This window comes from Scyliorhinus torazame, chromosome 22 (genome assembly GCF_047496885.1).
Source record: "Scyliorhinus torazame isolate Kashiwa2021f chromosome 22, sScyTor2.1, whole genome shotgun sequence".
Classification (NCBI taxonomy): Eukaryota; Metazoa; Chordata; class Chondrichthyes; order Carcharhiniformes; family Scyliorhinidae; genus Scyliorhinus; species Scyliorhinus torazame.
In genome coordinates this window covers 18,075,063-18,087,651 of record NC_092728.1, presented here as the reverse complement: position 1 = coordinate 18,087,651, position 12,589 = coordinate 18,075,063, and positions in this window count along the sequence as shown.

Sequence of the window (12,589 nt, the reverse complement as noted above, 5' to 3'; positions counted from 1 at the left end):
GTTTTTACAACATAATTCACCTCGCTTAATTTCCTTTCAATCTGATACGGTCCACAAAACCTAGCTTTTAAAGGCTCACCTACCACTGGTAACAACACTAAAACTTTATCCCCATTGGCAAAACTACGAACTTTGGATCATCACATTTCCATACCCGTTTCATCACATTTTGTGCAACTTTCAAATGCTGTCTAGCCAATTCCCCTGCTCTATTTAGTCATTCCCTAAACTTTGACACGTAATCCAATAATGTAATTTCCGATTTCTCACCCACCAATTTTTCTTTATCAATTTAAGTGGTCCTCTTACCTCATGACCAAAAATTAGTTCAAAAGGACTAAATTTGGTTGACTCATTAGGTGCACCCCTAATTGCAAACAGTACGAATGGAATTCCTTTATCCCAATCCTCTGGATAATCTTGACAATAAGCCGTCAACATTGTCTTTAATGTCTGATGCCACCTTTCTAACGCTCCCTGTGATTCTGGATGGTACGCAGTTGATTTAAATTGTTTTATTCCTAAGCTATCCATAACGTCTTTGAATAACTTTGAAATAAAATTTGTTCCTTGATCCGATTGTATTTCTGTGGGTAGTCCATATCTAGTAAAGAATTTAAGTAATTTCGCCACAATCCTTTTAGCTGTAATATTACGTACTGGAATGGCCTCTGGAAACCTAGTAACACATCCATTATTGTCAAAAGATATTGATTCCCACTTTTCGTTTTAGGAAGCGGTCCTATGCAATCAATTAGGACCCGTGTAAAAGGTTCCTCAAATGCTGGAATGGGTATTAAGGGCGCTGGTTTTATCACTGCTTGAGGTTTCCCTATCACTTGACATGTGTGACATGATTGACAAAATTTAACGACATCTTTATGTAGTTCAGGCCAATAAAAATGTTTCTGGATTTTAGCTTGAGTTTTCCTTATTCCCAAATGACCTCCCACTGGTACCTCATGTGCAACTCGCAACACCTCCTTTCTATACCCTACCGGCAATACTACTTGATAAACATCTGTCCACTTTTCATCCGCCTGCATATGTGAAGGTCTCCATTTTCTCATCAAGACATCACTTTTACGGTAATAACACTCTGGTAATGTAAATGTAAATCGCTTATTGTCACAAGTAGGCTTCAAATGAAGTTACTGTGAAAAGCCCCTAGTCGCCACATTCCGGCGCCTGTTCGGAGAGGCTGTTACGGGAATTGAACCGTGCTGCTGGCCTGCTTTGGTCTGCTTTCAAAGCCAGCAATTTAGCCCCTCTTCCGTATATGCTTTCTGATATATCCGTTTTATTTCTACATCTTTCTGTTGTAACTCTGCCAATTTTCCTGAACTAAAAATATCCGCCTCACCCTCCACCTGTTCTTGTTCTTTCTCAACCATCTGATCAAAAATCGTTTCTGATAATTGCACTTCAACTTCATCTTCACTCTTTGATTTCTCCTCTTGTATTAACCTGTGACTTTGCGACCTTGTTACTCCACAATCCGGAAAAATCCCAGGATATTCGTCCTTCAACACTTCAGTTGTCTGATTTTCCACTGGCTTATCAACCACAGTAGGCATCACTCCCACCTGCGATCCAGCTATATCATTACCCAAGATAAACTGTATTCCTGGACAAGATAGTTTCTCTATTACTCCTACTACCAATACCACTCTTCACTGGACTTTCCAACCTTACCTTATATAATGGAACACTACTCCTCTCACCCTGAATTCCACATATCACCACCATCTCTGGCAACATTCTTCCCAAACTACATAACTCCTCATCTCTTACCATTAAAGATTGACTAGTTCCCGTATCTCTTAAAATTGTGACTTCTTTACCTGCTCCTCCTGATACACATGAGTAAACTTTACCCACACAAGTAAATTCTTTAAAGACATCTGGCACCTTCTCATCAATCACCTCTTGATCGGGCTGTACAATCATTTTCACCTCCTTCGCTTCCCTTGGGCTTTCCTTTACCACTTTAATAGACCCCACTGTCTTATCCTGTTTTACCACATCAACCTTCCCAGTGCTTTTCTTCAACCACCGACACTGTGACTTTACATGGCCTAGTTTATTACAGTGAAAACATTTGAAACTTCTCATTTCTTTTCCACCCTCCTGGATTTCTTTTTTAATCTGAGGTACACTCTCCTTATTATCTCCCATCAGATCACCTTTACCTTTACCATTTGAGTATTTCTCATGTCCCCAGTTTCTATCCCTCACCGGCTGAAACTGATGTCGGAAACCAATCTTTGATTAATGAACTAATTCATAATCATCTGCCATTTCTGCTGCTAATCTCGCAGTTTTAACCCTCTGCTCTTCCACATGAGTTCTCACTACATCAGGAATTGAATTTTTAAACTCCTCCAAAAGTATAATTTCTCTGAGAGCTTCATACATTTGGTCTATTTTCAAAGCCCTTATCCACCTATCAAAATTACTCTGTTTGAGCCTTTCACATTCCATGTATGTTTGACCAAATTCTTTCCTTAAATTTCTAAACCTTTGTCTGTAAGCTTCAGGCACTAGTTCATATGCACCTAAGATGGATTTTTTTCACCTCCTCATACGTCCCAGATACCTCCTCCGGTAGTGATGCAAACACTTCACTAGCTCTAGCTACCAGCTTTGTTTGAATCAGTAACACCCACATGTCCTGTGGCCATTTCATTTGTTTAGCTACCTTCTCAAATGAAATGAAAAAGGCTTCTACCTCCTTCTCGTCAAACCTTGGAAATGCTTGGACATATTTAAATAGATTCCCACCAAGCCTTCGACTTTGACGCTCTTTCTCACTATCCTCATCACTCTCATCCAGCTGTACGTTTCCCTTTACGTCTGCCAATTTTAACTGATTGTCATGTTTCATGGCCATTTTCTGAAGTTCAAACTCCCTCTCTTGATCTTTTTTCCTGATCTGTATCTCCCTCTCTCTTTCTTTTTGTTCTGCTAGGGCTATTCTTTCTTTTCTCCTTTATTCTCTCTCTTTTTCTTTTTTCTCTATCTCTCTTTCGTATTCAAGCTGCTTTAATTCTTTCTCATGTTCCATTTGTTTAATTTGCAACTGAATTTTTCCATTTCCAATGAGTCAAACTCTATCTCAGACAACCTTAAATGCTTAGCCACCGCCATAATTACCTCATCTTAGGGCAGCACGGTGGCCTAGTGGTTTGCACAGCTGCCTCACGGCGCTGAGGTCCCAGGTTCGATCCCGGCTCTGGGTTACTGTCCGTGTGGAGTTTGTACATTCTCCCCGTGTCTGCGTGGGTTTCGGCCCCACAACCCAAAAATGTGCAGAATAAGTGAATTGGCCATGCTAAGTTGCCCCTTAATTGGAAAAAATAATTGGCTAATCTAAATTTTTTTTAAAATAAATAAATAAATAACTACCTCACCTTTTCACATTTTGTCAGGTAATGTTAACTGCAATGTTTTTGCCAAATCTAACAGTCTGCTTTTAGTCTCTGTCTGTAAGGTACTGCGTGTGACCGTCTCCACCCCCAAAAACGTCTGAGCCTCTGAAAGAGCCATTGCCCACAACACACACCCCACTTAAACTAGAATACCACACCTGAAAAGCACCCACAATATGCTCACCCCTCACTGTCTTTAAGTTCACTAAGCCAATCCGATAGACTTTTATCCCGCTCGAGCCCCCAATTTGTTATGGACCAGGGTTTAGAGAACCCCAAAGTGTATCATGGAGTTCACCTGACCCACAACTTTTACTAGATTGTGGTATGGGGAGCGCACGGCCCACTCTACAGGTGTGGAACAGCAGAAATGGAAAAGTATTTTTAAAGCAAAACAATGTTTATTCTGTAAACTCAAGTTAACCTTTTTAAAACAAACAGTGAATATCTTAGCAACCATCAATTCAAATACAACCCCCAAAGAATACAACACTAAGTAATCTGTATGCTGTTTTTTAACGTCCCAAAACTTAACAAACCTTCAAACAGGAGTACATCGGGGTTTACATTCAAGATTGAAAACATTCATAATTCTTCTGAATTCACCAAATGATTAAGAGATAGTCCTTCATGGCAGAGAGCAACAGCAGTGCAGCTCACAGACACACCCAAGCTTTCTCAAACTGAAACTAAAAAGCAGAAGTGGAGCTCAGCTCCACCCACACTCTGACATCACTCCAGTAACATGAGCAGCTCCATTTCTTAAAGGTGCATTTCTTAAACACTCATTTCTTAAAGGGTACTCTCACATGACAGAAGATCCAGGCTCCTCAACAACTGCGGGCCTCCGGCGATCTCAGTGCCAACTGGCGGACTTTCAAGTAAAAGTTTCTGCTGTACATCGAAGCCTCAGACCTCGAGGGTGCGTCTGATGCAAGGAAGATCGCGCTTCTCCTCTCGACTGCGGGGGATTAAGCCATCCAATTCTTCAACTCGTTTAACTTCACCGAAGGCCAGGACAAGACAAAGTTTCAGACCATCCTGGACAAGTTCGATAGTCATTGTGAAGTGGACACTAATGAAATCTTCGAGCGCTACATATTTAAGCAACGCCTACAAGGTAACAACGAATCTTTCAACTCCTTCCTAACTAATCTCCTTCTACTAGCGCTGTCCTGCAACTTTGGTGATATTGCTGACTCCATGATCAGAGACCAAATCGTGTTTGGAGTTCACTCTGATCCTCTGAGAGAGCAGCTCTTAAAAATCATGCACATGACCCTGCCAGTCACGATTGAAACATGTACAGTGCATGAGCACGCCAAAAATCGGTATTCCCAATACAAATCGGCTGAAAATGAGAAACTTGCCTCCCGCGAGGTAGAGAGTGTGCAGGCCATCGCCCCGATGCAGCGCCTCAGCATTGAAGACAGCGGCCACCTGGAGCGCTTTTCCCGGAGCCCCACGCATGCGCGACGCGAACGGGATAACGGAGCGGCCGACACCCGCACTGCGCATGTGCGGCGACGTACACCGCGTCGCGACGCCGACGTCATGACGTGCCCGACCTGCGGCAACGCCCACTTAAAGAAACACTGCCCTGCAAGAGACGGGCGATGTTTAAACTGCGGGAAGCCTGGACACTATGTAGCCTTGTGCAGGTCTGCACCACCAGTCAGGGGCCGGCGTTCCCAATTCCGACGATGGCACGTTCGGAGTGTGCAACAACGATTACAGGATTCTGATCCTGGCAGCATTACGGATCCAGAGGACGATTGCCTGGAGTCCCCCTGCCGTGTGGGCATCATTACCACACGTGAACATGCCTCGTTCACGAAGCCTGTCCTTCCTCACTGCGGATTCTGCGGACGAATGGCGTGCGGTGATGCAAGTAAATCAATGCTCCGTCCAGTTCAGGCTGGACACAGGTGCTTCTGCCAATCCCCTTTCACAGGCAGATTTCAACCGCATCAAGAAGCCACCCAAGTTCCTTCCAGCAGCCTGCCAGCTCCTGGACTATAACAGCAATGCCATCCCAGCACTGGGATCCTGCCATCTGCTCGTCTCCAACAAGGGCATTCACGCAAGGCTAAGGTTTGAAATCGTCAAGCCAGACAGGGCCTCCCTGCTCGGCGCACATGCATGCGAGCAGCTAAACCTTGTGCAGCGGGTCTACACAATGACTTCCCCCAACGTGGATCTTCAAGCCGGCATTGACAACATCCTCGCTCAGTATCCGGATGTGCTTGACGGGATGGGCACTCTGCCATATCGGTACAAGATCCTGCTACAGCCTGATGCCACGCCTGTGGTCCACGCACCACGCCGGGTCCCGGCTCCACTGAAGGAGCGCCTGAAGGCACAGCTCAAGGCTCTTCAGGACCAGGGCATCATCTCCAAAGTCACAGAACCGACTGACTGGGTCAATTGATGGTCTGCGTCAAAAAGCCATCGGGGGAGCTGCCCATCTGCATTGAGCCCAAGGATCTCAACCAGGATATAATGCGGGAACACTACCCCATCCCGAAGCGGGAGGAGCTCGCAAGAGAGAGCCATTCTGAGGCCCTGGTTGGCCCTGGCGACTTCCGGCCTAGCAGAAGTCTCCGCCTGGCGATCAGTGAGGCGAAGACCAGGGCGCGCGCCCCCTCCCCCGTCCAGAGCTCTGGGTGCGCTGATACCTCGAAGACCGGTCACAGACGGGCACGGCTCCATCTCGACCCCCACCAGGCTGGAAATGGTCTCAAAGAAGGACGTCCAGAAGGCTGAGTCTGGGCCAGGAGGAGAACATGGGGGTGTGGTTGGCTTGCCCCCCCCCCCCGCCCCCAGCTTGCTCGCTCTTACCCCCTACCTCTGGGAAGACCCCGTTCATGCGCGTCTTGGTGAGGTGCGCACAGTGCACCTCCTTGAGCTGCATTAGACTTATCCCGGCGCAAGAGGAGGTGGAGTTAATCCTGTGGAGGGGTCATAGATGTTTTCATAGAATTTACAGTGCAGAAGGAGGCCATTCGGCCCATCGAGTCTGCACCGGCTCTTGGAAAGAGCACCCTACCTAAGCCCACACCCCCACCCTAACCCCATAACCCAGTAACCCCACTCAACACCAAGAGCAATTGTGGACACTACGGGCAATTTATCACGGCCAATCCACCTAACCTGCACATCTTTGGACTGTGGGAGGAAACCGGAGCACCCGGAGGAAACCCACGCACACACGGGGAAGGCGTTCAGACTCCGCACAGACAGTGACCCAAGCCGGGAATCGAACCTGGGACCCTGGAGCTGTGAAGCAATTGTGCTAACCACTGTGCTACCGCGCTGCCCAGTGCCCCGATCCAGACTCCTCCCCCTATCTCCATGTCCAGCTCCCACTCCCATCGTCATCTAATCTCATCAAGTGGGGTCAAGAGGGCGGCGCGGTGGCAAAGTGGTTGGCACTGTGGCTTCCCAGTGTCAGGGACCCAGGTTCGATTCCCGGCTTGGGTCACTGTCTGTGCGGAGTCTGCACGTCCTCCCCGTGTGTGCGTGGGTTTCCTCCGGGTGCTCCGGTTTCCTCCCACAGTCCAAAGACGTGCAGGTTAGGTGAATTGGACATTCTGAATTCTCCCTCTGTGACCCGAACAGGAGCCGGAATGTGGCGACTAGGGGCTTTGCACAGTAACTTCATTGCAGTGTGAATGTGAGCCTACTTGTGACAATAAAGATTATTATTATTTTCTATGAATCATCCGTAGGTGTTCCCTTGTCTGTTGTCCCCTAACCAGTCCAGCCCCATCATTGTGTCCAGGAATGCATGCCTCTGTGTCTCTGGGGGAATGTTTTTGTCTCCTTGTGGAGGATGTCCCACATCAGCAGGTACCTGAGCTCGTTGCCTTTCGGGAGTTAGAATCTCCCTGAGAGCTCCCCCAGTCGGCAGCCTGTTGTCCAGGTACATGTTGGAAGGTATGAATTGATCTCGGGAGACAGGAGATCAGTGCTCCAGGCCTCACACTGTCGGTGGGTCAGTGCTGAGGGAGCGCCGCACTGTATGAGGGTCAGTGCTGAGGGAGCGCCGCACTGTCGGAGGGTCAGTGCTGAGGGAGCGCCGCACTGTCGGAGGGTCAGTGCTGAGGGAGTGCCGCACTGTCGGAGGGTCAGTGTTGAGGGAGCGCCACACTGTCGGAGGGTCAGTGCTGAGGGAGCGCCGCATGTCGGAGGGTCAGTGCTGAGGGAGCGCCGCACTGTCGGAGGGTCGGTGCTGAGGGAGCGCCGCACTGTCGGAGGGTCAGTGGTGAGGGAATGCCACACTGTCGGAGGGTCAGTGCTGAGGGAGCGCCGCACTGCCGGAGGGTCAGTGCTGAGGGAGTGCCGCATTGTCGGAGGGTCAGTGCTGAGGGAGCGCCGCACTGTTGGAGGGTCAGTGCTGAGGGAGCACCGCACTGGCAGAGGGTCAGTGCTGAGGGAGCGCCGCACTGTCGGAATGTCATTGCTGAGGGAGTACCGCACAGTCGGAGGGTCAGTACTGATGGAGCGCCGCACTGTCGGAGGGTCAGTGCTGAGGGAGCGCCGCACTGTCGGAGGGTCAGTGCTGAGGGAGTGCCGCACTGTCGGAGGGTCAGTGCTGAGGGAGCGCCGCACTGTCGGAGGGTCAGTGCTGAGGGAGCACCGCACTGTCGGAGGGTCAGTGCTGAGGGAGTGCCGCACTGTCGGAGGGTCAGTGTTGAGGGAGCGCCACACTGTCGGAGGGTCAGTGCTGAGGGAGCGCCGCACTGTCGGAGGGTCAGTGCTGAGGGAGTGCCGCACTGTCGGAGGGTCAGTGCTGAGGGAGCGCCGCACTGTCGGAGGGTCAATGCTGAGGGAGCGCCGCACTGTCGGAGGGTCAGTGCTGAGGGAGCGCCGCACTGTCGGAGGGTCAGTGCTGAGGGAGCGCCGCACTGTCGGAGGGTCAGTGCTGAGGGAGCGCCGCACTGTCAGAGGGTCAGTGCTGAGGGAGCGCCGCACTGTCGGAGGGTTAGTGCTGAGGGTGCGCCGCACTGTCGGAGGGCCAGTGCTGAGGGAGCGCCGCACTGTCGGAGGGTCAGTGCTGAGTGAGCACCGCACTGTCAGAGGGTCAGTACTGAGGGAGTGCTGCACTGTCAGAGGGTCAGTGCTGAGGGAGCATCCGCACTGTTAGAGGGTCAGTGCTGAGGGAGTGCTGCACTGTCGGAGGGTCAGTGCTGAGGGAGCGCCGCACTGTTAGAGGGTCAGTGCTGAGGGAGCATCCGCACTGTCAGAGGGTCAGTGCTAAGTGAGTGCCGCGCTGTCGTAGGGTCAGTGCTGAGGGAGCGCCGCACTGTGGGAGGGTCAGTGCTGAGGGAGCGTCGCACTGTCGGAAGGTCAGTGCTGAGGGAGCGCCCACTGTCGGAGGGTCAGTGCTGAGGTAGCGCTGCATTGTCGGAGGGTCAGTACTGAGGGTGCACCGCATTGTTGGAGGGTTAGTACTGAGGGAGCGATGCACTGTTGGAGGGTCAGTACTGAAGGAGAGCCGCACTGTTGGAGGGTCAGTCCTGAGGGAGCGCCGCACTGTCGGAGGGTCAGTGCTGAAGGAGCGCCGCACTGTCGGAAGGTCAGTGCTGAGGGTGCGCCGCACTGTCGGAGGGTCAGTGCTGTGGGAGTCCCGCACTGTCGACCTGCTCAACCCTTTCCTCATCAGACAAACCCCCTTTATCCCAGGAATCGGACCTGTGAATGGACTACAACGTGAGTGTACCCTTCATCAAGTTAGGGGAAGGAGGCCAAAACTCTACGCAGTACTCCAGCTGCAGAAACACCAATGCCCTGTACAGTTGGAGTGAGGCTTCCTGATTTTTATACTCCACCCCCCCTCTTGATAAAGGACAACATTTAATTTGCCTCCCAATCACTCGCTGTCCCTGCATGGTGACTCTCACTTACAGAGTTGAGTTGGGGGGAGGCAGGGAGGGCCTCGGACGGAGGGGGGTAGCTCACACACCACCACACTGAACCGGAGGAACTTAGTCACACTCACTCTCGTCCCCGGCTTCATTCCACCCGGCCATTTCCTCAACAACTGTTCCTGAGGCAGAGAGAGGGATGTGGAGAAGGCGGGGGCAGGGGGAGGGGGTGTCTGAGGGGAGAGGCAGAAACAAAAAGTGATTCTCTCTCTTTCTCTCTCTCTCCCTCTGTGATTCTCTCTCTCTCTCCCTCTGTGATTCTCTCTCTCTCTCCCTCTGCGATTCTCTCTCTCCCTCTGTGATTCTCTCGCTCTCTCTCCCTCTGTGATACTCTCTCTCTCCCTCAGTGATTCTCTCTCTCCCTCTGCGATTCTCTCTGTCTCTCTCTCTCTCCCTCTGTGATTCTCTCTCTCTCCCTCTGTGATTCTCTCTCTCTCTCCCTCTGTGATTCTCTCTGTCTCTCTCTCTCTCTCACTCTGTGATTCTCTCTCTCTCTCCCTCTGTGATTCTCTCTCTCTCCCCCTCTGCGATTCTCTCTCTCACTCCCTCTGCGATTCTCTGTCTCTCTCTTTCTCTCCCTCTGTGATTCTCTCTCACTCTCTCCCTCTGCGGTTCTCTCTGTCTCCCTCTTTCTCTCCCTCTGTGATTCTCTCTCTCTCTCCCTCTGTGATTCTCTCTCTCTCTCCCTCTGTGATTCTCTCTCTCTCTCCCTCTGTGATTCTCTCTCTCTCTCCCTCTGTGATTCTCTCTCTCTCTCTCTCCCTCTGTGATTCTCTCTCTCTCTCCCTCTGTGATTCTCTCTGTCTCTCTCTCTCTCTCCCTCTGTGATACTCTCTCTCTCTCCCCCTCTGCGATTCTCTCTCTCTCCCTCTGCCATTCTCTCTGTCTCTCTCTCTCTCTCCCTCTGCCATTCTCTCTGTCTCTCTCTCTCTCTCCCTCGGTGATTCTCCCTCTCTCTCCCTCTGTGATTCTCTCTCTCTCCCTCTGCGATTCTCTCTCCCTCTCTCTCTCCCTCTTTCTCTCCCTCTGTGATTCTCTCTCTCCCTCTGTGATTCTCTCTCTCTCTCTGTGATGTTCCGTCAATGACCACGAGACGAGAATGGTGGAACAATCGAGGCTTTGTTGCTCGCGATATTGTGCCTCCCGCAGCTGGAACCAGAATGGGAGCAGCTCAGGAGAGCAGACACTATTATACACCGCCTGCTGGGAGGAGCCAGCAGGCTGGGATTTACTGTGGTACCTGTAATATACGGGCAGGACCGTAATACACACAATGTTACTAGTGGTGTTTATCACACTCTGTCTCTGTGATTCTCTCTATCTCCCTTTGTGATTCTCTCTCTCTCTCTGTCTGTCTCTCTCTCTCTGTCTCTCTCTCCCTCTCTCTCTGTCTGTCTCTCTCTCTGATTCTCTCTCTCCCTCCCCCCCCCTCTCTGTCTCTCACTGTCTCTCTCTCCCTCTCTCTCTCTGTCTCTCTCTCTCTCTCCTTCTCCCCTCTCTCCCTCTCTCTGTCTCTCTCTCTCTGTCTGTCTCTCTCTCTCTCTCTGATTCTCGCTCTCCCCCTCTCTCTCTCTCTCTCTATCTCTCTCCCTCTCTCTTGCTCTGTCTCTCTCTCTGTCTGTCTCTCTCTCTCTGTCTCTGTCTCTCTGTCTCTCTCTCCCTCTCTCTCTCTGATTCTCTCTCTGTCTCCCTCTGCGATTCTCTCTCTCACTGTTATTCTCTCTCTCTCTCTCCCTCTGTGATTCTCTCTGTCTCTCTCTCTGTGATTCTCTCAGTGATTCTCTCCCTCTGTCTGATTCTCTCTGTCTCTCACTCCCCCTCGCGCTCTCTGTGATTCTCTCTGTCTCTCTCTCTCTGTGATTCTCTCTGTGATTCGCTCCCTCTCTCTCCCTCTGTCTGATTCTCTCTGTCTCTCTCTCTGTGATTCTCTCCGTCTCTCTCTCTCTCTCGCTGTGATTCTGTCTGTGATTCTCTCTCTCTCTCCCTCTGTCTGATTCTCTCTGTCTCTCTCTCTGTGATTCCCTCTGTGATTCTCTCTCTCTCTCCCTCTGTCTGATTCTCTCTGTCTCCCTCCCTCTCTCTCTCATTCTCTCTGTGATTATCTCTCTCTCTGTCGCTCTCTTCCTCTGTGATTCTCTCTGTCTCTCTCTCTCTCTCTCTCTTCCTCTGTGATTCTCTCTCTCTCTCTCTGTGATTCTCTCTCTCTCTCTCTCTTCCTCTGTGATTCTCTCTCTCTGTCTCTCTCTCTCTCTGAGATTCTCTCTCTCTCTCCCTCCCTCTGTGATTCCCTCTGTGATTCTCTCCCTCCCTCTCTCTCTGTGATTCTCTCTGCCCCTCTCCCTCTCTCTCTCTGTCTCTGTCTCTCTCTCTCTGTGACTCTCTCTCTCTCCCTCTGTGGTTCTCTCTGTCTCTCCCTCTCCCTCTGTGATTCTCTCTCTCTCAGTCGCTCGCTCCCTCTGTGGTTCCCTCTGTCTCTCTCTCTCTCTCTCTTCCTCTGTGATTCTCTCTCGCTGTCGCTCCCCCCTCTGTGATTCTCTCTCTCTGTCTCTCTCTCTCTCTCCCTCTGTGATTCTCTCTGTCTCTCTCTCTCTTTCTCTGTCTCTCTCCCTCTGTGATTCTCTCTCTCTCTCTCCCTCTCCCTCTCCCCTCTCCGTCTCTCTCTCTCTCTCTGTCTCTCTCTTCCTCTCTCTCTCCCTCTCTCTGTCTCTCTGTCTCTCTCTCTGTCTGTCTGTCTGTCTGTCTCTCTGTCTCTGATTCTCTCTCTCTCTCTCCTTCTCCCCCTCTCTCCCTCTCTCTATCTCTCTCTCTGTCTGTCTCTCTCTCTCTCTGATTCTCTCTCTCTCCTCCTCTTTCTCTCTCTCTCTCTCCTTCTCCCCCTCTCTCCCTCTCTCTGTCTCTCTCTCTGTCTGTCTCTCTCTCTCTCTCTGATTCTCTCTCTCTCCTCCTCTCTCTCTCTCTCTCTCTATCTCTCTCCCTCTCCCTCGCTCTGTCTCTCTCTCTGTCTGTCTCTCTCTCTCTCTGACTCTCTCTCTCTGTCTCTCTCTCCCTCTCTCTCTGTCTGTCTCTCTGATTCTCTCTCTCCACCCCCCCCTCTCTGTCTCTCACTGTCTCTCTCGCCCTCTCTCTCTCTGTCTCTCTCTCTCCTTCCCCCCTCTCTCCCTCTCTCTGTCTCTCTCTCTCTGTCTGTCTCTCTCTCTCTCTGATTCTCTCTCTCCCCCCCCTCTCTCT